Source organism: Zonotrichia albicollis, chromosome 1 (genome assembly GCF_047830755.1).
Source record: "Zonotrichia albicollis isolate bZonAlb1 chromosome 1, bZonAlb1.hap1, whole genome shotgun sequence".
In the NCBI taxonomy this organism is placed as follows: domain Eukaryota; kingdom Metazoa; phylum Chordata; class Aves; order Passeriformes; family Passerellidae; genus Zonotrichia; species Zonotrichia albicollis.
The window spans coordinates 79,271,188-79,297,018 of NC_133819.1; the positions used below are offsets into that span (position 1 = coordinate 79,271,188).

General features: G+C 35.6%; 1 long non-coding RNA gene across 2 annotated transcripts in view; it reads right to left on the bottom strand.

Annotated features, from left to right (window-relative positions):
* Positions 1-568: 568 nt before the first annotated feature.
* Positions 569-25,831, bottom strand: part of LOC106629269 (uncharacterized) — a 49,720-nt gene continuing 24,457 nt past the window's right edge. The window contains exons 1-5 of one of the 2 annotated variants that reach the window (XR_012581170.1): positions 24,854-24,922; positions 16,098-16,213; positions 8,139-8,198; positions 6,773-6,876; positions 569-2,921 (exon numbers count right to left, since the gene is read on the bottom strand). This is a non-coding gene — a long non-coding RNA (uncharacterized LOC106629269). Of the gene's footprint in view, positions 2,922-6,772; positions 6,877-8,138; positions 8,199-16,097; positions 16,214-24,853; positions 24,923-25,831 lie in introns of those variants that run through there. The other variant, XR_003379622.2, reaches the window with a different exon arrangement.

The following is a 25,831-nucleotide window of genomic DNA, read 5'->3' on the forward strand; positions in this document are numbered from 1 at the left end:
ACACCATCTTGTATGGAGCATGATGGAGCACCACACAGGGCACAGCCTGTAGGGGCTGCTTTTGCAGGTGTTGTTACAGGTGTGTTACCTGAGTGCTGCAGCATCCCTGAGAGGATGCCAGGGACACAGGGCTTTTGCCATTCCAGGCTTTTTAGGCACAAAAGATATTAAAAAAAAAAAATAACAGAAGGGAGCACTTTGATGGTCCCTTGGCACACATTTCCTCTATTAATGAAGTGACGAGACCTTCTCTTATCAGTCTCTTGACCCACTGCTTCTCTCTCGCTGTCTAAGTCAGTGATTTCAGACAGCACATCAGTTCTCCATGTCCACAGCACAATGCCATCTACAGGGCACTGCTGATGCCACCACATTCTGCATATCCCTGTGAGTTCCATGTGTGTGACCTAGAAATTCATTTAAGATTACACCCGAATAAATAAGATGCATTCATATACTGCAAAATTACATACAAATAAATTAAAAAATATTTTAAAATGACCCATTGTGATTAAAAAATATGTGAGAAAGGTAGAGAAAAATGCATTAATTTACTTATGTTCACTTATGTTCATTTATTAGTTCACAGTCAGCCTAGGCAAGTCTCTTCCCATTTGTGTGATAAATATTTTTCATTATACAAATACAATCAAAGAGAAAACTATCATTAATCCTGAATTCATGTCTGGATACCCTTGAAAAAAAAAGAAAAAAAGGACTTCTGATGCCAAGCAACATAGATAGGTTTCTTAAAAGAAGCCATCCATTTGATTTCATTGTCACTGTGGTAGCATCATATTCCAACATGAAGGCCAGAAAATCCAGCTCCCTCTGGGACGTGGAAGGGGCAGTGAGCACACATGATGTGCTGATAGGGATGCAGAGCTCAGGGATTTATCACTAGGCATTTCCAGTGGCCCTGCACCGTTGCAGTGGAGTCTCACACAGAGGTGCCACCCGCCTTTCCTTGCTAGAGTGAAGGGCTCCAGCAGGGCTCCGCGATGTTACAGACAATATTTCTGACAGGGTATTTCTAGCTTCAATGCTCAAGCTGTCAAGGCTGTTGTCAGTTCAAAGCAGGCTCCCTTTCCTCTGAAATCATTATATAACCACCAGTTTTGTTTTCCACATTTACCAGAAGCTGCCCACATGAAAACAATTCACTGGAGGATAGAGCAGGTAAAATACCAAGGTCTGGCTTTTAGTTTTCATTTATACCTCTTCTCTTTCTTTCCTCCCCCATACATAGGTGACCAAGAAAGGACATTTATCATTAGATGTGTGATTATATGTCTCACATTTAACATCAAGTAGAGTAATATAATAAATTTGTGATTCATAACCAAGTAGAAAGAACCATAACTCAGAAGCAGAATGAAACTTGTTGATTAAAACATGCAAAAGCATTTAATCATACACCAGATTCACAAGAAATATAATGATGTTTGTTTAAAAATTTCTCTTAATTTGTGATCATTTGGAAATATATTTGGCACTTCGACAAACACATTGCAAAATAAACCCCTGCTAAAAACCTAATCAAATCTAAGGCCCTTTAATTATGTAGCTGAGATGGTGGTGTGACTCCCACCTATGCAGAGCTCTACTGATCTTCATTTTGAAAAGTGAGAGTTTGTTGTGAGGAAAAGGGTAAAACCACAGCTTTGCATTAAATAACAGATATCTGCCTTAGCCCTACAAGATCTCTATATATAAGAATTCACACAAACCCACACTAAAGCTTTGCAAGTGGAAGGGTTCAAAATTATTCCGATCAATGCAAGCAAAAAAAAACCAAAAATAAACCCTATATGAGTAGAGTTTCCAGTTTGGCATTTGTGTTACTACCAAAAAAAAAAAACCAAAAAAAACCCCAAAAAAATAATGATCCCTCAGTATGCTAAATGTCTTCAACCAACTGAAGCCAAATTTAAGCTTTTTTAGGTCCATACAGAGTCACATTATAAATTAACTACAAGGGATTGCAGACCTTTAGCACTCAGGGAACTCCAATCTCTGCAATAGAACAATAGAAATTTCATGTCAGGGTATTCTTGTATTATGATTCCCCAGGACAGAATATATATGCAGAATTGGATAACATAGGGCCCTGTAAGATCTTACAATGAGTCATCTCAAATGAGGGGTAAGGAAACCTCTCACTGGGCTGCATGGCAGAGTCTGATAAAGCTGGAGCACATGAATTATCTTCCTAGCTGGGAACTGCAGCATACAGCACAGGATGTCTTACACCAGATGTCACTGTATCATGCATGATGAATATCACATCTTCATTACAGACTTGCCCTGATAAAATCTGTATAAATGGTGCTGCAGCAAAAAGCATCATCTAACATTCAGTAAATCTGTTTCCCTATGTTCTGATTAGCAAAGCAATTTTTTTCAAACACCTAAAGGAACTGCTACCATCCTTTCTTCATCCCAGCTGTGCAAGCTATCATTGCTTTTTAAAATGGGATGCAAACTGAAAATGAGAAGCTGGGTGTGTCAGGGCTATTTTTATTTTGACTTAGAGAAATATAATTTTGCATCTTCTTTTCTTTCCCTATTCTTCTCCCTTTCACAGGAGGAAAGCCATACAGTTGCATGCAGGAAAATGGACACACATTCTTCATTTACAAAGGGCTTAATTTAGTCCTTGAGTATGCACAGAAATCCTCCCTGCAGCAAAGTGATGTCAGACTGTGTGTACCCCTGCAGTATATGGAAATCCTGGTTGCCATGAGAACCAGACTGCTTCTTTGCTGAGGTTTCTGCTCACTGCTAGGAAGATGTGCCTCCATTTTGCCACATTGAAGCAGCTCAGCTGCAGGATGCCTGGTGCCAGGCTGGGTGGCCCTGACACTGCTCCCCTCTGGCCAGTGGTCCTTAATCAGCTCAGCTCTGCCGCGGAAACGAATCTGTAAAAGTGTCAGATAATCAGGATTACATTTATGAAGCAACATCCTTCCGAAATATATTTCTTTCCTCTTCTGCCTGCCACCCTGGAAAAATACAATAAAATAAAATAAAATAATAAAATAAAATAAAATATAAAATAAAATAAAATAAAATAAAATAAAATAAAATAAAATAAAATAAAATAAAATAAAATAAAATAAAATAAAATAAAATAAAATAAAATGCGAATGCACTTGAGGCAGTATTAAAACTGACAATATTTTATTGTATTAGAACAGAAATCAAAGCTACACCACCACAGTGAGATCTCAGGGGATCTCTCAGATTTATGTCTCCCAGCAGCCATTTTTTCTAATGCAGCAGCATACATGTACTGTCCTCCTGAATGCAATCAAAGCAAATACTGCTGCAATAACAAATTTTGCTCCCAAACTAAAGGAATCAGTTTATATCTCTTTTTTTCTTTTTTTCTTTTCCTAGAGACACAAAACAAGCTTCTTCAGATACAGAAGTTCTTAAAACTGAAAAGTGAAAAAGGAAAATGCTATATTCTTTTCCCTTCAAATATGAACTCTAGAAAAATCATCAAGACGCTGAACAATTCGAAATTCTTAAGCTGCAATGAAAGAAAGATCTTTATCACATTCTATACTTAAGAGAAGTATAATATGGCAACTGGTAAACTAATACTCATTAGAAGGAAAGGCTTAAGAGGAAAAGCTTTGCATATTCCTGTTGGCTAACACAGAACTAACCAACTAACCAAAAGTAAAGCATAATGCACTATATAGTAAAGCACTATATAGTGATCTAAGCCACAAAATTCCACATGTAAGTGTCCTGATCCCAACATTTAATTTTCCCTTTGCACTGTAGAGCATTTTAGACCCACAGGAAGTATTCTCATTTTCTCAGGTGTCTAGGAACTCACATCTGCCATTACAGCTCCATTTACCTGAAGGTATCAACTCTCACTTTTCTCACAGGAATCTAAACAATTAGCAGTTGCGTTAAATTAAAAGTTGTATTAAGTTGTGACTTAAACTCAAGTCACCTGTTTTTAACCTTTACTTTACTTACATATTTTGTCTGCTCTGCCAACAATGTAGGCTTCTGTGCCTGAAATGTTGTCCATTTTTTCTAACTGTATCATCAAGCCTAGAGAAAGGCATTATCTCACTCTTATAAACCTGGCAATTGATTATAAATAAATTTTTTAAATAGTTTAATCCAACATTATGGGAGGATGAACATAAAACAGCCGTGAGCATGATGGATTCAGGACTAGTTCTTGAATGTGAATGAATGGCACAGCAAATTATTTTCCTGTTTGTCCAGTGCTGCTCTACATAGAGCTGCACATTTCTATATTCAGCCAGTAGAGGACAGTGCTGAATATAGACACCAGCAAGTCCATTACTCATATTTCATATATGAAGCAACTTCTCAGTATGAAGTGGTGTGTTTCTTGCCATCTCAAAAGCAAGTTCACATTTATGAAATCAATGCATGACAAAAAAAAAAAAGCCTGATTACAAAGAGTCCTCATAAAAAATGTGAATAATTATGCTTCGTGTATGTAGAGTGTACCTCTTATTTATGCAGAACACTACTTGGGTCCATTCAAAGACCTTGACTTGGTTCTTATTCAAAAAGCTTCAAAGCTTTTCCTAAACAAAAGACAGACCTACACTGCAAATCCAATAAGCATTCTGCTTATGTGAGGAATGCAGGACAGGACCCTCAGTGTAATTACTTCTGTTCTTTAATACAATCCAGAGTCCAAGAAGCCAGTGAAATTACACAGAAGTTCACACAGTTTTAGCCTGCATCAGGAGCAGTTGCACCACCCACTCATTGAAAACATGGATTTAATAACTTGTCGGGTTTTCAGAAAAAAATCTATAGTTGGTTTATCTATCTACCTCAATTCAGAGTCTGGATGCTTTCAGTGAAAGCCATCAGGGTCTTTTCTGCAGGTACACCTCTATCTAAATCTCTTAGGCTGCCCCTTCACTTAGCCAAGGACTGTAGTTATTTGACATATAGAAACCTTCCTACTTGAAAAAAGACTAATCAAAAACCCAAACAAACAAAAAACTCCAAACCCAAACATAATTGCCTGTTCCACAAACAGTGATAGAGCTATAATATTTTATTAGTACTTGCAATGTTACCTTTTTTGGCCTGACGATTTTTGTTTTGTTTTGCCACTTCAATGGCAAGCTAAATAGTACAAAAGTGAGTTTAAAACATTATACTACTTCTGAACACAGGCAAGATATTTTGTGTTTTCTCTCACTTAAAAAATAGTAGCTTTGAGGACAATGTCATAGAAGTTATAGGCTATATCAACCAGAAGAAACACTTAAATATTTATGTAAACTTTGTTGCATGAGAGAGCACAGCTCACCAATTTCTATCATGTCACATTTTCAAAGTGACATTCCACAAAGCCCTGAGGAGACCAGCCTGTAACAAAAAGTATCTCCCAGGGTCCAGTTTCATCACATTTACCTGCAGCAATACAAAAAACCTATTAATGGAATACGTAGTGCTTGTTTACAGGGAGGGATGACCAGGAGAGAATTTCTAAAGATGTTGATATTAAGAGACAAGACTTCACTATCAGGAGCATTTATTCAACCAATCTGTTCAAGTCTTCTCCATGCAAATAAATATCTGGCCCATATTCAATATTTAATTTTCCCTTTGCACCCCAGAGCAATATTTTATTTTATTATGTTCTGATCTTTTAGGACATTGAAAAATATTTCTATTCAATTAAGGCATTGCATATTAAGAATTGTGATTAATATTTTCTTTTTAGGAAATTGAATACTCAGGTACAAAAATAAATTAATCCCTGGTTTACTTCAGTATATATTTGGATTCTGAGTTTTGCTTTAGATTTCTGTTTAATGCTTTCAAAATGTGGGGCGCTATGAGTTATAGATAGGAACAACAATAATTGCAGGAATAGGGTTCTGAGAGCAAGCATATATCAAAGTCTAGGCAGTACAGTGACTTCAGAGCTTCTCAGGTCCCAGGGGCCTTGGAATTACGTCAGAATCTAAAATTGCCTTTAAAAATACATGCATCTCTAGACTTTACCACTGAAAAGGTAGAAAGAGTGCAGCCAGCTCGGTGGCACTAAGTGAGCTGCAGACAGTCGGAATCAATCCGTCTCGGCTTGGTGACCCACCACCAGCACCTCCCAGCCGAGTCTGGCTGCTCCAGGCGCTCCTGCCAGCAGCAGCCTCTGAACGGCTGGGTGGACTCCTCTAAGCAAAGAACAGAGTGCCTTGCCACCTTAATTTGGTCCCAGTGGAGTTCAGCCATAGCAGTGACTTTAAAAGCTCCCTATGACCTCCACATTAATTTGTATTAGGGCAGGGGCAAGTCATTGAATGATATGGACAAGAACTTGTTTTGTTCATCTAAATCAGAAGGAAATCATGTAATATTTGAAATCTGTTTTTTATGCTTACATTTTTTCCTCATCTAGCAATACTTGACAGGCAATAGTCACTAGATAATATATGCTGTGCAAAAGTTTTGCTTATATCTGCATAAACTATCCATTTATGTCTATAAACATCAATATAAACTGTCTATAAACTAACCATTTATGTTTTCAGATTATTGATATAAAAGGGAAAAACTCTGGCATTGATGCATAAGCTAAGGAATGAATACACTAGTATTTCTCTAGTTTGAATTACACAGTCCTATTGTTTCTCCATATAGCAACTACCAAATTCTGTGAATATTGTCTGTACATCAACACACAATAACAGGAAAAAAAAAAAAACCTTAAAGCTCATCTCTGTTTTTTCAGTTGACTGACCTGTGAAAGAAGGATGGGGGAGATGTGGAGGGGTGTGGAATTAATGCTTTAGATTTTACTCCCTTTCTTCTTTTTTCTCTGCAAAGAGCCAGGGTAATTGTTTCCTGGAGTGAAAAGAAAAGATTTAGTATCTTAATACCATGAAAAAAATTCAGCGACGCTGTTTGTGAGAAGCAGGAGGAGAGCAGGGGACTGCCTAAATGTGAAGAAAGAGACACTTGCTCTGCCATCTGTTCCCGTGTGCTGTCACCAGGCTGCTCTGCAGCAGAAGAGGCAGCTGCTCCCTTTTCTAAGAGTTAGCATGAGATATTGGAAAGAACACCCACCTCCCAACCCTGGCCGTGCCTACAAAGGATCACAGCAAGTACGTTTATGGTACCCGTATATTTGTGATGCAGGCTCTGCTACAATCCCTCTGACAGTGCTCTGCTGCCTCACACAACATTAGCAAGCTGTGTTTTCCTCTCAGGAACAAATGCAAGTGGATTAGCAGAAAGGGACTAGGCTCAAGGATCTGCTTCACATACATTACTCTCGCTGTGCTTTATGTCAATGATGTTTCAACAACCTGGCCTTAAGTTCAGGAACAAAGATTACTTGAAGGGGCTGCATGAAGGAAGGACGTGAACAAAAGCTCCATTTGTTAGCAGGGAAAATAAGAAACAGTCAGGCTGTTAAATGAAAGGAAGCGAGACCAATGAGAGAAACAAAACTTGGGATACCAGCTGCTAGAGCATGAACTGGGAATAAGGTTTGCTTCTGCCATCTGCAAAGTTCATTTCCTCAGCCTATGAACTGGATCTTTGCTTTGCCAACATTTCAACATCAAAGTGTAAACACACCTTTTTGTTTCTGTGGTTTTTTAGAGCATTTAAAGAAAGTTCATTTAATGCTATTCATTTATATGTCTTTGTCCTGTCATTTTCTACCAGCTTTTGTCCCTTTGTTTTTAGTAGCTCAGATTAAGTCTCATCCAGGACTAGCAAAGATTTATAAGAATCAGAAGACTTTAGTGTTCTGCAACTGGGACATTTCTGTCCTTCCTTATTTTATTTTTGGGAACAATTATATTTGGTTTTTTTTTGAAGGCTGGACTTAAATTACACTTGTTAAATAAGGGCGACTCCTTCTGCAGAACAGGTGAGCTGGCCCAGAATAAAGATAGCATCAGAAACAATGTGATTCAGTAGTCAGGAAAATATTGCTCATTGTCAGGAACCTTGTGCTGTGTTTATGAGGCAAAGTTTTGGAAACCACTCCAGGACAGGGCAGGACTTCAGGGGTGACTTCTGTGATGAGACACCAGAAGATGTGCCCTGTGCCAGACAGACAAACTGGCTGTAAAGCATGTCTTAAATAATTATACCTGGAACATACATCCTCCTGCTTTACATTACTCCACATCTTCAGCTGATAGGAGTTTCCTCTGCAGTGGAAATACAAGAACAAATGCTTCTATCAAAATATTCGAAACTGAAAACAAGTGCTTTTATATGAAACCCAGAAACCCCTTCTCCCTTCTTAAGAAATTCCCTGTGTCTTTAGCATCAAATAGCAGTGCCTTCCTCTCTCATCCAACAAAGCACATAAGCATATGAATAAAGACACACACAACCACATGTGAATGTTTGGAGAGGCTTTCTCTCACAAGAAATGAGTAAAGAATTAATTTTTTACATTCACTTACACCAGGTTCCTATCCTGAAGATTCCTGTTCATGGGAAGCATGAAGACTTTTTCCTTTGTCCAAGAAAAAAATGGACAGGTTTTATTTCCACAACTCTGATTGAAGAAGGCAGTAATATCCGTATCTCTGTTTACTTTTGCATAGGTTGTAATGGGAAAAGTATATATAGAAAAATATTCTTCCCAAGTGAGTATTCAATTCTGGATGATGATGCCTGAGTCAGGGAGTTCTGTGCAAATGCAGAGAGGAATCATTTATGCTAATGCAGACACCTTTGACAATAATCAGTGGTAACTCTTTTCCGATTTTCCGTCCATAAGAAATCATGCTCAGGGATGAAAAGTCCTGGCTTCTAATGCAAAGCTTACAAGTACATGCAGACAGAGGTAGTCTTTCACCATGTGGAATTTGCCAGTACACTTTCAGAATAGCCCAGGTGTGGCTTTGTTACATCTGAAATCTGAATTTGATTCCATGTTATTTCAAGTCAATAGAAATTCATATAAAGATTGTTTCTGGAAAGATGTTTATCCAAAAGACTGGACTAATTTCTATAATTGCATATAAAGACATGCATGTGTGCTTGTGCATTATTTTTTTGCATTATTTCTCTTTAAAAATCTTATCTCTCTACCAGTGTAGAATCATTAGCCTACAATGAACCATATCCTTATCTGGGAGGTGTGTTTGGCTTTGTGCATGTTAAAACCTGGTTTAATTGGTACTCCTTTCCCAGAAGTGCCTTACCTTCTGTAGGCAGTTGCCCAGTACTGCTGTGATTTCTAGTCTGTGGTGCACACTGGCAATAACATTTGAATTGATCTCTTAGAGTGCTAGTCTCAGCAATATGCAATAACTTACACCTACAAATAGGGTTTCTTTTTTAAAATCTATCCATTTCACACTCCCATTTCACCTTTCAAGGTGAAAGCATGAGGCAAACTGAACACTTTGGTACAGAATCAGTGATATTCTGAAATTATCTATATATATGAAGACCAAAAACAATGCAGAAATGTAACGAGATGTTTAGTTAGAGAGTTACTATTTTTTTATCATTATTAAATCACCTTTTTTTTTCTGTAATGTGGGATTTCAAGTAGAGTATAAGTAACTTAAAATGTCATTTTGCGATTGTTGTATATGAATGTGCTTAAAGGTATCTCAGGAAAATATCAACAATATTTGTCCTCAAGCTATTTGAATTTTTCACATGTTCTCATTTTCATCGACAGTATGGTACCTCTCCTTTGCATCTGATTCTGCTAAAGGTTAGTCTAAGAACTGTAGCCAATCCCAGTCACAAATGTTGCTCCTTTGTAGAAAGGTCATTACTTTACCCAAACTATTACATCAGTGGCAATTTTTCTATATGGTCCATACCTGAAAAGTTATATCCTCTTGCATTTCTCTCCATAACTCTGTTAATGTGCTACATGCAGACAACTAGGAATGCTCTCTTTCATTTTTAGTTCCCTGATGCCATGGATGCTATACTCCTACTGAATAACATTAATATTGTTATATACTTCTGCTTTAATATAACTTTTGCCTCTCATCTGTATTATTCCCATTGCACTTGCATATAACTCATGTCTGCTTTGTCTTACATTTTTTATTTCATTTCTCTCCTGCCTCCAAATGCTCATCCTGCCATTTCCCATTTAACTGTTTCAGAAAACATCACATTGCTTTTCCCTGAGCATCTTTTGCTATCTGGATATCTAGTCATAGGTGATCTGCCCTCCCCCACATGAAAGTTTCCCTTTCATTCCTCATTCCTTTAGGAAGGACATGTTTTTTGTTTTGTACAAAGGGTGGAGCCTGGCTTTTCAAAACAGGTGTTCAGGCTCTTCTGATGAAGCTTAAAAAGAACAAAAGGTCAAATTCAGCTGCAATGGATAAGATCTCATCTCAAATAGAAGAATTTGTTCACAAATACTTTAAAGAAAAGAAAAGGCAAAACTAAAGGAAATGTAAAGAAAGGCACCTCTAGATAACCAACTTGCTTTTATCTACTTTATCCAAAGACAAAGTAGAAAAAAAAGTAAAGACTATGATATGGTGCAGTAGGCAGTGATGTTGCCATGTTTAAAAGATGATGTGCACAGGGTTTTTTAAGGCTGCATTAAAAGGACATTTAGATAAGAAAATATTTTTAAAAATTGTATTAGTATTTAAAGTGTTTGCCTCTTCCAAGCACATAAAAGTAAAAACCTTCTCCACACAACTAAAGGAAAAATTTCTGTTCCATTCAGAGCCATTCTTTTATTTCAGTTTTGTCTCTGCACTGGAGGAGTTCATGCAAGAAATTCAGTTTACTGAGGGATCATGAAGTATTGCTTCAGCTACACGGTATCTCCAATGCTGCTTTACAGCCTGTGATGACCACTACTTTGACTATTTAAGAATGTTTATATTTGTTATCTGCAAGCCAAGTTAAAAAATAGGGACTCTATTTTGTAGCAGCCAGAAAGTAAGTCCTTGCTGTTAAGCTGTACTAAAGAGATACAGTTGTGGGGGTTTTTTTCAGTGCAAACTGCCAGAGCATGGGCATTAATTTGATTTTTCAATGTATCACCTGAGAGAGCTTACTCTCTCAGACTGAAGGAAAGAAATTAAGGTGGAATGATAGAAAGCAACTTCTTTTATCCAGTTTTCCCACATTTCTGAAAAATCAAACATTGAGGACTGAACACAATCCAGCCTTTGCAGATCAATGTCCTCTTTAATTTAAAATACCATATTTCCATCAGCTGCTATTGATAAATTAAGGCATATCTGCTCTTTATATCCCTAGATCATTAGAAGAATCTGAGGAAAGAAAAAACCAAATCTTTAGAAAAAAATGGCGTGCATTCAAATTCTTGACTATCCTTTCCCACCTGAATAAAACCCAAAGTAGGAGGATGCCCAATTTGTTGCTTAAGTTTCTGTACAACTCTCTTTTATTCTACTGTAAACTGTAGATTTACTATGTAGTACTTTGAGAGAATTCCTGATTGTTAAATTTTGTCAAATATAAGTAGAGAAAATGTTTTTTAATTTTATTTTTTTCTTCCAATTAATTAAAGGGACTAAATATTGAAATCAAGCTTTCACTTAAAATTTCACCTAACAATATATATGCTGAACCGGTAATATCTGCCAGCTGAGATTCTAAGATGTGCCACATAACATCTGGAATGTTAAATAAGTATTTCCACAGTATCAGGAACATATTTTAATAATTATTTTGATCAGGAGGCCAGTGGAATTTAATGTTAACTGTGGTGATCTACTTGTGAGTTCTTTAGAGGGCAGGTCCTGAGAGAATATGTAGTAAATAAATTAATTATCGTATATTAATTACATATTAATCTCATTATCTTTTCTCTCCACCGTCTGTCACATGCTATGTCACAGTTAGTCAAGTCACAATTGGTCAACAGAATGACAAAATGGCATTTGTAAGGGTTATAAATAGTTGGATCATTTCATCACCAGTGACATTTACTGTAAAAAACCTTTTGTTTTTTGGTCCCATGCAGTTTTTTATCACATCAGCTGCTTATCATAAAGATGAGGCAGGAATTTCCCCTATCTATCCCAATAAAGACATTAAAGATTTGACATCTAAGAAGACTATTCTCCTAGTAAAACATTAATAGCTCAAGGTAAAGGAGTGCAAATGAAAAACAAAATGCCATTCATTTCTTGGCACTGCCATGTATTGATGAAAAATTTCCATTTTTCTTGCCCTCACTTCCTGTAAACAAAAAATCTTCCTGTAAATGTTATACTTGTAAAATTCTCTTTGAGCTTCATATTTGGAATACCATAATAATCATAGAGTTCGAATCTTGTTGGACAGGTTCCACTTGCAAGTGATGATTCCAAATGGTTTTGGAGCCTGTAAAACATTTGTAGCTGCAACTAGATTTCTGTTTGCTCTTTATGAATATATAGTGAAGACGAAGAACAAGAAGGTTCCAGACATCCTGTTAAAAAAAATCAGTCAACTTTCTAGCACCTCTATCCTTATAAAGTCTGATTCTCTTAAATAAAAATTAAATTCCCAACACAACCAGCATAATGAGTGAAGTTTGAGTAAAGTCAATAGGTAATTTAATGGGATAATTCACCTTTAAAATCAGAAATTCCATCTCAATTGCCTCTGCTATAATTATATACCTAGAAGTGCTGCACAGACAGAGTAGAGCAAACAAAATCAAAGCACAAATCAGCACAGATCTCAAGGACTAGTGACAAGGGCAACGACAGGCAGATGCTGCAGAGGAGTGCCTGATGCACCTTGCAACAACATAATAACGTCAAGAAGATTTATTGTGGGCTGCACACAAAACATGACAATAAGCAATAGTAATTCCATCTTGCATGTGTTCTTGGCCTTCATGTTCCAACTCCTTCTGCTAATGTAAGCAATGGCAGGATAAGGGTTCAGGCAAAACAGTTGTTTGTGAATACATACAGATGTAATACAACTGTGCAATGTTGATTCATTGGCACTGTTCCTGGCATGATTTAGGACCACCACCACCAGCATTATCCCAGACATCCAATATGGTTTTGATGACAACACAGGCCGGAGACTCTTACATCATTTCTAGTCAGTTTTATATAAAATAAGATTGGTTTTATTCTAAGCACACAATCCACAGAGTGTTTTGTTACAAGGGCAGCACTTGACGTGACTTTCCCCCATCTCAGTTAGGATTTTCTCAGGATATGTTCAGCCAGACAATCTTTGACCTCTGTTTCTACTCACTTACATGTAATACATGTACGACGGCCTGTGAGATGAGCTTAAAAAATGTTGAAGGTCACCTACATGAACTTTAACCTTTACTAAATGTGTGTAGTCTTTGAAAACAGAATTTGACAAGTTAGAATGATGATTTTATACCATTTGAAAAAGTAACTTATTAAAAGCCATGTAAGGCAGTGTTTGATTACTGCAAATATTCATTTGGAATTCATGTGTTTTCTATTAATAGAAGGACCAACTCTTCAACTGTTACTTATTTGAAGTGACGCTATTGCATGTTCAATGGAGCAGTGTGAAACAGCTTTTTGTACACAGATTAATATTTTTGAGACTGGAAGACAAGTATCTGGATCTATAAATCTCATTTTGCTTCTTTGAATTCCTTAGAATGACACACAGTTATGGAAATGCCACACATTTGCCACTGTCTTGATGCAAAAATTAAAAATGAAAATGGTTAATTTGATCAAATAAAATTTTACATTTCTTTCCATTACCAGTTTAGTTCTGAAGAATTAAGTGCTTCCTTCTAAGTATCCTAATAGAGAGTTTTAAAATCAGAATTAAAATACCATTGCCATAAACATTTATTCAATTTGAAACTACAAACACAATCAAGTGGTAATCATGGCTAAAATACAATTACTTCATCGGAGGCCTGCTTGAGAAAGAATAGTACAATTTAAAATAATTTAGATTTTCTGGTTTTATTAAATTCTTATATTTCCACCATCTCTGCAGCACAATTTTTTTTTTGCTTGTTACTCACATTTGTACATACAAACTTGAGCAACGCTTTTTACTGTGTTGATAAATGACCAAACTGAGCAAGAATAATTACAGAAGAACAGAAACTGAAAAACAAACCAAAACAAACAAAAACACATTTGAAATACTTCTGATGTATGAGACAACCCTATCTGCCAGTAAGAAAATGTGAATTATTCTAAGAGAAGAATATTTTTTACTGTTGAAGTCAGAGATGGTATTGCTAATTTTAAGAGTCATATTGATTGTATTATGATATTCAATTAAGTATTATGAAAATGGATGGGAATTAATAATCAACTTTTACTGTGTAATTAAAATATTTATCTGGGAGTCTTAATTCAAGAATCTTTTTTTAATAAGAAATTTGTAATTTATGTTATATTTTACATTTCAAAGTCAATTTTCAGTTATCAGAAATGCAGAAAACATTTCTATACCAAGGAAATAGATATTTACAGATCAATAAAATAAACAGTGAGGAACAGCAAAATCCAGACTATTAGTACTTTATTATTAACTGAAACTTTCTGCCTAAAACATGTTTCTTGGTCTTCGGTACAACTGATAGCACACAAACTTCAAATCCTCTTAATCCTTTAAAAATCCAGATTTAAAGTGGCTTAACCATAAGCAGAAACTGTAAAAGCTTATTTACAAAGAAAAAACATAGAAAAGGTATTGAATACAAAATTACATCTTTTGAATCTATGGCTATCCTCTAATACTCAGAACTTTGCTAGAATAGCTCCAGAGAACATAAGCAGATAATCTAGCAGTCTTTGTTCAGCTTCTTTAGGTATTCAGCTTGTGTTTCTCTGAGAATACTGCACTTGTTCATCCAAGATCTTATGTCTTTTTCTAATAAATGCTTATTTAATTCTAAAATATTTGTTTTTATTTAAAAGTTTATTTTTCTCCTGTACTCAAACTACAGTTGTCATTGTGGCAGAGAAACTGGGATTATGGTATTTGTCAAAATACTGATGTTGTATAAAAATTTGCAATTTCTGCTCCTGACCATCAGATTTCTTTAAAGAGACTTACATCCTGTGTGTTTTTAAAGAAAAAGCTGAAAAAGAAGAAAGTAATAAAAAGAATTGAAGAATACTGTTTGTTTAAAAGTGAGATTAGAGCTATATGAAAAATATGCAACAGGTGAAGAAAACCAAAAGCAACCAGGTGTGCATGTACTTACATAGAAACATATATCTGTACCTATGTGTGCATGTTTGCCTCTGTCTATACAACATAAAGACAGAATGCTGAGAAAAGGAAGAAGCAATTAGGTTTACTGTCTATAGGCTTATTATGGACTCCATTGAATTTTAAGATTTGTTTATTGTGCATCAGGTCTTCCTCAGCAATTATTCACAGGAAGTTACAAGTTCAAGTCTAAAATAAAATAATGAAAAAAAAAAAAGGAAAAATAAAAGGCACAAAAAAAGCAACAAACAAACCTCTCATTTGCTTTGCAGGTAAATTTTCTGTTCACAGTTAGTTTATTTCTAAGATAATTATGGTTAGCCAGTAGCTACTGGTAGGCCATGGTGTTGTTCTTTGTTTCATATTCTTCAATTTAGTTCAAGCTTTGCTGGATGTAAATGTTTTTTACCAGATTTTAAACAAACTGACAAGGTCATATTAATAGTAGTACAAATTGTTATAACCATGGTGCCATAAATTTTGAATTCTCTGGATATTCAGATGGGACCAAGGATTGTGCTTTAGTTCAAGTTTAGTGAATTCCCTGGGAACTTTGTATCATGCCTACTCTCTCATATGGAAATTCCAGAAACTACAACATGACACCTGTTCATCTGCTGCTTCCTGAACATAAATCAGCTGCAAAGAGAACACAATGTTCATCACCATCTGAAAAACAGAATTTTTTTACCTTACAGAGGCATAATTTTGTTAAAATAACTTGTGTGATTTCTACAAGGGGTTATTTTTAGCTCTGGCTGAAAAATCATAGCTAACACTCTTTCCCCAGCTCTTCCATTTCAGTAAAAATGACACAGTAGTTTTGTGATAAAAAGTCATGAGTAAATTTGCAGTAAGGCAGGGTTTATTGGTGAAGCTCTTTGCTTGTCGTTTACCTTTAGCAGAAGTTGTGCCTCCTGTGGAAGGTCCTACTATCCATGGTCAGTCAAGCAAGGAGATGATTATCACAGTTTATAGCACTAAACAGCTACTTCTCTAAGTCTTGCAACAGCTAAGAAAAAAGTGAAAGAAATTATTTTTGACCCTAAAGATCTTTTAAAAATTAATTTGCTTCAGTTCATCTTACACAAAAAAAAAATCTTAATTTTCTAACATTTTTATAATATTCATAATTATTTTTAAAAATCCAAATTTGAAGAAAATAAAATTTAAATTGTTTATTTTAGAACACTTAAAGAATTTATTTGTTTTTTTAAAAAATTAATATTGTGTTGAATTTCTCCTGATTCCAAGATACAAAATAAGAGTTTATTTGGTGGCTTCATATAGAAAGCATTATCACTTTTTTTCCTTTTACAGACTGGCTTCACAGGAATTCCTAAACAAATTCTGCTAAAAATACTTCTTAATGATTTTTTCCATGCATTTAGCCTAGGGGGCCAAAAAGAGAGTAAGACCTTGGTCCATTCTTAGTCTAATAAAAATTGCATAAGTTCAAAGTAACTCAATATGAGCAAATGGTTTCTGTGGCTTTCAGTGAAGCTGCTCTGCTCAGGTATTCTTGTAACATTATCTACAAGTTTATTGTCTCTTCAAGTGATTGATCCATTCAGATGACTCTGGTTCTTCCAAACAATGAGCTACGACACTCAAGACTCCACAGGGAGCTAGGATTACATATCCATAGCAAGAAAAAAGTGAAACAGTAAAGGAATTAAATCTAAAATATGTTTGAAAAGAAATTAAAGTACATATAACATTTAGCATTATGTTTTTCTGCTAGCTATTACAATGGAAAACAAATGCGTAATGATCCTTTCATAAGATGTGGCAAATTTGCAATTTTATATGGTGAACTTCTGTTCTGGAATACTTTCAAGAAAAATAAATATTCTCATCTGTCCCTATTGCTCACAGAAATCTATGCAGAATCTAGTTAAGTCATCTACATAGCTCATTTATCTATTGGAGCAGAATTAATTTCACTGCTTTTAGGAGCTTTTATTTTGGAGTACTCAAAGATTTCACTTTATGGCCTTCAAAGACAAACCTCAGTAAAGAAAAAAATTACATATTGATATAGATAATTGCCCATCAAAATATCAATAGGAAGAGAAAAAAGGTTTTTTTGGAGGTTGTGGTTCTTTAAGAATCCTTGGTTGGCAGCCCCTGAGTAATGAGAAAATGTCCAACTCAATAACTGTAAATTGGACTGGATCAGCTCACAGAGATGCAGCATTGGAAGAAGTGCTGATTTCGGTTATTTCACAACCACTAGATGTATTATTATGAACTAAAAGTTAATCAATTCTGAAAGTAATCATGGAGCACAATCGGGAAAGAAAAGCTGACATGAGTGGGGGTAAGTATCTCCTCAAGTGTTGAAGAAGGACTCAGCAGATTACATAATTTTTTTTTAAAATTGTAATAGCTTATACCTTAATATAATATCTGAAATAAAATAAAAATTCCTTGGTTAGTGAGGAATTAATTAGAAACACACATGCTGAGGATGGGGATGGTAGTGGCAAACCAAAGTAAAGATATGCAAAAACCATTCTTGTACCTTTTAAAATGTGCACTGAACAGATTAAAAAAAAAAAAAAAAAGCTGATAAATTTTGAATTTCCCCTTTGCTTTCCCCAGGTCCGTCATCCATGGCTATTCTTTGTTCTGGGAAGATGACCTCTGTCATATGTCATAGATACTTCTGTTAGAATTAAACCACAATTTGTGAAAGGATAAGAAAAATAATTGTCCTGCACAAGGTAGACTCATGGTTCTCAGTTTTACACCCTTATTTCCTTTAAAAAGGAATTCCCCAATTTTGTTCTACATTTGAAGGCTTTGTTCAATATAGAACTGAAAAAAAATCATGCCCTTGCTAAAACAGATATGCTGGCAAAGAGAATTTGGCAGTGCAGCTTACCGTATATGGCAATTTGTTTAACTAATTCAACAGAGTTCATTCACTAGTATAGACTACATGTTTACCTCAACGTGGGAAAGGTAGGAATATCTTGTGTGCAACAGGGTTTTTTAAATGTAGAAAACCTTACCCATGGTCTTAAATTTCCCCTAACACACATAGGCAGGAGACTTTTCTGTGATTCTGCACATGCTTCCTACACTATCAATATTTACATGCATTTTTCCTTAATTATATGTTAGTGTATGCAGTAGCAGCAGTTGATAGCAAGGGCAGACCTTTATAACAACACTCCTCCAAAGCTGAACAAACCTTGAAGGAGAGATCTATTCCTAAAGGAATCAGAAGGAAGGAAATCAACCCCAACCCTGCACACACTTAAGCACCTGCAGAACTTAATGATGTGAATGCTCAGTTGGAGATCAATAACAAGCATTTAGCATACAGCTAAAACTTGCTTCAGTGATTGCAAGGTCAAACTGATGTTTCCCTATTTAAGTAGTAGGAACACCTTAAAGACATGAGATAAATGCACTTGAGGACATCATTTTCATATGCACAATAATTTATGACAATAACTAATATACAATTGAGGAAAATATTGGTGTTTCTCTGAGACTTTTATTTCTAGATCAAATAACACAATAATAATATATTCATAAACTACTTAACATCAGTGAAAGTTATTTTGAAATCCTATTTTGCAGTGTATCTATATTTGCCTATGTGACAATAATCAAGCTCTGACAAATATAAACTAGCTGTATTCCGAATGCAAAAAGAAACTCTAAATGGAGCCAACCAAAAAACACCAACCCTCCAACTTTTGCTGCTTTTTGTTCCACCTCCAAAATACTTCTCTAACAATTCCTTTAATACACTTGTAATGATACTGCATTTCCTCATGTCAGATTTTTTCTGTCCCAAGCCATAAGCCATCCACACAATCAGCAGCCACACAGAAAGAAAATTCATGTGGCCTAAAGCACTCTATTTGCTTTTGTTATGAGATTCTACAGTTACATAAAATCTGTATATTAGAGCAGATATAAGGAGAAAAATACCTAGTTTACTTCTGCCCGTGTCCCTACAGACACCATGAAAGTTGAGAACACAGACCACACTTTTCCATTCTGTGCAAAAGATAAGAAAAGAAGGAAGTGAAGTTTGTCTCTGGGTGACGCAAGGAATAAGATTAAACAAAATTTAGCCAAGAACCAAGCAGGAAGTTGAGCTGACAACGACGTCTTGGTAGAGAAGAAAAATGGCAACATGCTGATTTTTGTCCTGGGGAGGCTGAGAGCTGGCTAACTTTTCCTGCACTCAGCAGGATGTAATTGCAACATAGCAGAGCAAAATGAACAGCCCATCCATAAGTGACTGCAAGAACATAGCTTTTTTTTTTTCTTTTTTCGTAGTTCAAGCATTATTCTACTTGGCAATTCTGTGCTTCATTAAATGTATTCAGCCCTTTCATTTTTTTTTCCTTTTTCCAATGCAGAACTTGAATTAAGACATCAGCTACTCCTTCATTGCTTGCCAGTACTCAAGACAGAAATATTTCACTAGAGACATGATGAAAAAGAGGATTCATTAGCAAGAAGCATCAATATACTTTTAAAGCTTTAAAAAACAATGATAAAGAAGTACTGGGCTGTTTTCTTGGCATAAAAAAAAAATGTATCCTTAACAGAGGAACACATCTAATTGTGTATAGTTTTAGATATATGTGTAATATTTCTTAATTTAGAAATCTTCAAAATCACACACAAAAAAAGACCAATGAATGATAGAGGGTTTTACAGAGTATGCCTGGCCTAAGTTCAGAATAGATTGATTTAAAAGACTGAAGCTGCAAGAACAAGTGGAAAGTGTACTCACTGAGCTATGATGTGACAAAAGGCCACATATGTTACCAGAAATAATTGTGTGTTGAGAAGCTCCAATACTGTCATTGATACACTATCAAAGAAAAATAATACTAAAAGGTTGTAACATTCAAATGACAGAAATAATCATAATTCAGAGAAGTATTGCACAGGACAGCATCAGAATTGACTATTTACTTATCTACTAATCTGTGAAGTAAAGTATTAAAGACCCTGTAGAGGGTTGACCTTGGTTGGGTGCAAAACCCATCTACTCTCTCACTGCCCCTTCTTAACAGAAGAGGGGAAGAAAATAAGGTGGAAAAACATGTGTTGAAATAAATTCAATTTAATAAGAAAAGCCAACACTACACACAGAAGCAAAGTAAAAAGATTAATTTATTCAGTACATTCCACCAGTAGGGAGATGTCCAGCCATTTCCAGGAAAGCAGGACCTCAGTACACATTGTGTGCACACGCTAGGGAAGCCAAAGTGATAGGCTTTCTCTTTCTCGCTTTCAGTTTTCTTTGCTGAGCACAAGATCATAGGAATGTAGGAAACGTGTCCTTTGTCCTTTGTCTGCCAGATGTGCTGGCTGTGTACCCTCCCAGCCTCTTGCTCACCCCCAGGGTTGCAAAGAAAGCCTTGACACCATGCAATCACTGCTCAACAGTGGCCAAAACACTGTGTGTTATCAACACCATCCCAGCCACAAAAGCAAAGCACAGAGCTGTATGCACTGCTATGATGAAATAAGCTCCATTGAAGCCAGGCAGACAATCCCAGGACCACACACATGGACAGTGAGACAGCATGATCCAAGGGTTTAAAGGGGATAGACGCAATTGGTGTTGATGAGTATTGTGCTGATATGCATATATGCATGTTGTGCTCAGATGCATACAAAAAATTGATATGTCAAGAAGAAGCAAGCAAAAGTTATCTCCCTACACTCTTTTGCTGCCTTGTCACCTTGAAATTTTTTGCCTTGTCACCTTGAAATTGCTTGGACTGGAGAGAGATATTAAGAGCTATCTCACTTCTTCTGCTCTTTTGCACAGGAATCACAGCTGTGACAGCCTCAGTCAAGGTCAAAAAAATGAAAATTATTATTTCTCAGTAAAACATGTCCAATGTGAAGATTTAGAAAAATATTCAGCACATTATTTTTTTTTCTACGTGTACCTGCAGCCTGAAGAGAGATAATAAAGATCAAAAGACATGAGCAACAAAGATGTCCAAAGTGAATGTGCTCCAATAGATAATGTTATAGCTTGAGTATGTTGATTTTTTCCCCTCTTGCTTTTAAAGTAAGCTGCCTTCAGGCTTCATCCTTATGTATCAAAGAGAACAAACAGAACAGAAAATGTTTTAGGGATAATTTTCACACTTGAAGGTGTTATAAGGTGTTTGTTTCAAGGTCTGATTAAAAGCTTTTTTCAAACCAAGTTTATTTCAGGCTTGAAATGAACATGGAAATATTTACCACAATGGTTTATCTTCTTGGAAAACGGACCTAACTCTCTCCTTCCCTGTCTTCAGGTCTTTGTGGTCTGGGGACTGTGAGTGAGTCTGGGCCACTCTTGCACCTCTGCATCTCAAGATCTCTCTTGGTCTTTGATAGACACTTTGGGAGATAAATAGAGGAAATCCAACTTGCCCACTAATCTCAGCATTACAAGAGAAACATCTGTGAAGACAGTTCAACAGTTTCTTATAAGGACCACTCTTCTCTGTTCTTGCAGAAGGCTTTTTCTTTCCTTTTCAGAGTTTCTTTCCTATATCTGTGCAAGCAATTGCTGAGAAACCAAATCATTTAGGAGCTAATTTTCAAAATTTCCAAAAGCCCTTGATCTCAACCCCTCCTGCAGAATTATGGATATGCAATTCATCTGGTTCACTGCCAGACACTGGGTTCCAGCCACTTTCAGAGGATGCCTTCTGTCAGGCCAGGTTCTGAAGATGTCAAACGTCCCTGCTCACCTAAGGAACTGTGTAAATGAGCCTTCCCTGTCCTTTACAACTGTGTGCACCTTCTTATATTTATCAGAAATCAGACAGGGTAGATAAACAGGGCTTCCCATTCCTCTGGGTAAGATAGGCGATTCTAACCCTTTACAAGGTATTTCCTGATCTATGTCCTCTTAGAGCATGTGGGAAGTTATCTCCTGCTGCCTGTTTTTCCAAGAGTCCACCTGTCATTGCCAGGTAGATGCAAATGAAAAATATAAAGCATTCTTCCACCTGCCCCTCAAACCTGAGATGAACATCCATTAAAATCTGCATAGATAACTTTGCATTTCCCTGCAAAAATTCACCTACTTCTCTATCCAGGAAATAACGGGGGGAAAAAAGAAACTAAAAAAGGTAACTTATCCACTGCTTGGGACACTGCAGTCTGCCTTCTCTCAACCCTAACCTTGATGTCTTCTTTTCTTTCCCACAGGTTCTTGCATCTTTTACTTTACAACTCATTTGAGGTGAATCTGAAGCTTTGTTCTTGTGTTCATGTAGCACACAATGAGGTGGCATCTCAGCACCCACAAAGGATTTGTAGAGAAAACATAAATACAGAATTTTTATGGAACAATTTGCTAGAAAGTCTGCAGACACATCATTACCCAGTTTTGGGAACAAAGCAGTAGTGGAGAAAGAGTCACAGTGGAAGGTCTTGTACTCCACCCTGGCTGCCAAAAGTGTTCATAGAAAGTTTATAACAAATGGTGCTGAGAATGTAGTCCAGTTTTTTGGGGTTTTTTTTTTAGAAAAAGGTTTTGAAGCTGATGGCAAATTAGACTTTAAAGTCAAATTAGACTTTAAAACCTCTGACTCTATTGCAGTGTTTGTGTACTCTCCTCACAAATTATAAAATAAGTGTCAATAAAGAGAAATCAGGTAAGTCTAAAGCCTCTCATTTCTCTGTTAATGAGATTTTTTTGTGTGCTTCAGCTTTCAACAGCAAATTTTTAATTCTAGTAACCATTTGCAATTTATAATCTTTTTACAAACATTCTGGTTCTTATTTTTGATCTTGACTAAAATAAATCGGTGTGATTCTGAGCCTTTTTCCTCACCTTCAGTTCCATTACAGAGTCTTTTTTAAACTTTCTAGGCCTAAAGTGTGGCAAGTGTTTCTGCTTGCATAGTGAGGGAAAAGAACGATGACCAGCATGGTAAAATCTGAAAGAAATAAAACCATCTTAATAGCTAGGCTGCAAATACATAAGGCATATTAATAGAACAGAGTGGAGAGTGAATAGAACAGACTATCAACCCATGGCCTGGGCTGACAAAATGTGTCTCTTTTTTATGTTTTACCTTGTGTAAGAGGAACTGCAAAGAGGGAATTATTGAGTGGAAAAATGAAGTAAATGAAACAGTTGCAATATTTTATAAACATGAGTTACATTTATCTCTGTAAACATTTAGAGTCCAAGATTTTTTTTTTCTCTAAAAAAAAAGCGAAGTAACAGCTCCCAAGAATTACGCAGGTTTTGTGTTATCATTCTGTATGACATTTGTATTAAATTAGTACATACTGAGACCAGAAAGAACCCTCACTGATAGTTACAGTCTACTTGGAGTCGTAGACACTGGAGTTGTGCATATTTATCAGTCTTTTAGAAAGGTAAACATCAGATTAGCTATTCTTAAATCTACAAAGTCCCCATACCAGTATCTAACACTGAACATCACGGTAGGAATTTTTCTGATGAATTATAGAAAAAAATTCAAAAGCCTCATCTCTGAATATTTACCACACTATAGATGTATTGTATCAAGAGACTGATTTGGCATTGCAGAGCAAGATTTATTTTGAAAATACCTTAACATTTATTTCTACCAATCTGAATTTACATTTATTATAGTTTGTGATACTGTGTGCAGTATAAAGAACATCAGACTATGCTTCCTTGCATAATACTGTAGGATTGTTCTAGGTGTAAAATGGAAGCGTGCTAGAAAGCAGCCATCCTACTATCACCACCTCTCTATATTTTGACTGTTTTAGTTCTTCTCATGAAAATATTTCCTAATTAATAAATGTGACTCCAGATCACTTATCTTTGAATATCTCAGAAAGTAATTCAAGCCAAATTGTATTAGTATTTATTTTAAAAAATAAATAATTTTGAGAAAAAATTGAGGTAATAAGGTGCACAATTGTCTACCAGATTACTTTAGTGAACCACTGAATTATACTGTAGCTACCAATTTTCATCCCTCTGTAAACTTCAAATATTTAGGTCTTTTAGCAAGTTCAAATAATAATTTGAGTCTGGCCATAAACCAAGTAAGATCATCACTATCAAACACAGAATTTCACTCCCATATTGCTCAACCATAAGACTGAAAAGGGAATAGAATCCAGAAACATAGCTATAATTTTGCTTCTGCATTCATCATTATTTCTTGAACACTAAGAGAAGTATTGGGAAGGAAAACAGAAAAAATATGTGAAAGAATACACAATAACTCTTGGAAATTCACAGAAAATATCATATTGCAAGACACTTAAAGGTTCTGTTTATTGAAAAAGCTTCAAACAAATGCAGAGAATGGTTTTGTTGTCATGTTTTCAACAACTTTACAACACACCATTCCAGGAGATGAAAAAGTTCTTAAACCAGTAGATATGGTTATAATGGGCATCAAAAATTTGAGTTTGAAAGTCACACACAATTAAATAAAATAAAAGTATTATTTTATATATTATATTTATATAATACTATATATTAGTATTATTTTTTCTTTTAAGATGATTGATTATTGACTTGTGAAAGAAATATAACGTTTTCAAAGATTCAGTGCTTTAGGGAAAATAATGTATCAAATGCAAATCATTAGACTCAGTACAAGAATAACAGTGCAAAATATAGCATTTCACTTACATGATTTGATGATTCCTGGCATCAGGACATAAAAAGATGTAAGATGTAGCCAGTGACTAAATGTTCATGGGGTGTTTCCAACAGAAAATTCTCTCTAAAAAGGGTCCAGAGTAAATTATTTTTCAGGGCTTTATAACAGTGATTTATTATTACAATGCAAAAAAATATCTCAAGTGTTTTAACACAACAATTTTTCAGCTCTGGATCACTGTGTTAGAAGGTGTCCCTGTCCATGGTGGGGGGATTGGAATAAGATGTGATTTACGGTCTCAAACCATTCTATGATTCTGTGATTCTATGTCCCAAGATACTTTAAAAGAAGTTTGATCATAGATTTCTATAGGTTATATCCAACAGTGTATTTAGATTTTCAACATGAATTTACATTACTTTCTACCCATAAAATGAACTAAAAATATGATAGGGATATGATCTCAATCCTAGAGTCTTGGAAAATTGTTCTTATGCTAGATACTTTGAAGATGGATCAATATTGTTTTGCAAAGTAATTTTAAAATCACTCATTAGATTATATATCCTATTAAAAAAGCAAATATTACTGTCATTTAAGAGAATCAATAGTAATTTTAGATGAACTGCAGATTAATAGCTAGTTATGTGACCAATGCAGCAGGTTTTTGTCTATGCCAATGCATAGACAAGATTTACACACACTATACGTAATAATATTGTCTTAGGAACACACAATCAAGACAAAAGGTGTTTCTTATTTGGATTCTGGTGTTTTACATTCACTTTTTCAAGTCAATATGTTGTCATCTACTTACAGAAGACTTTTATTGGAACCTTCTATCCTATTGTCTCAGTCAGTGACCTTTGCATTCAAGGCAGAAGCTGCTCCCTTACATTAGGGTGACTCTCCTTACCCAGCACCAATGTACACCCTTTTTTGTACCATGGATAAATATATTATTGCAATTATAACTTTTCTTTGTTTCCCGACATATTGGAGCTCAC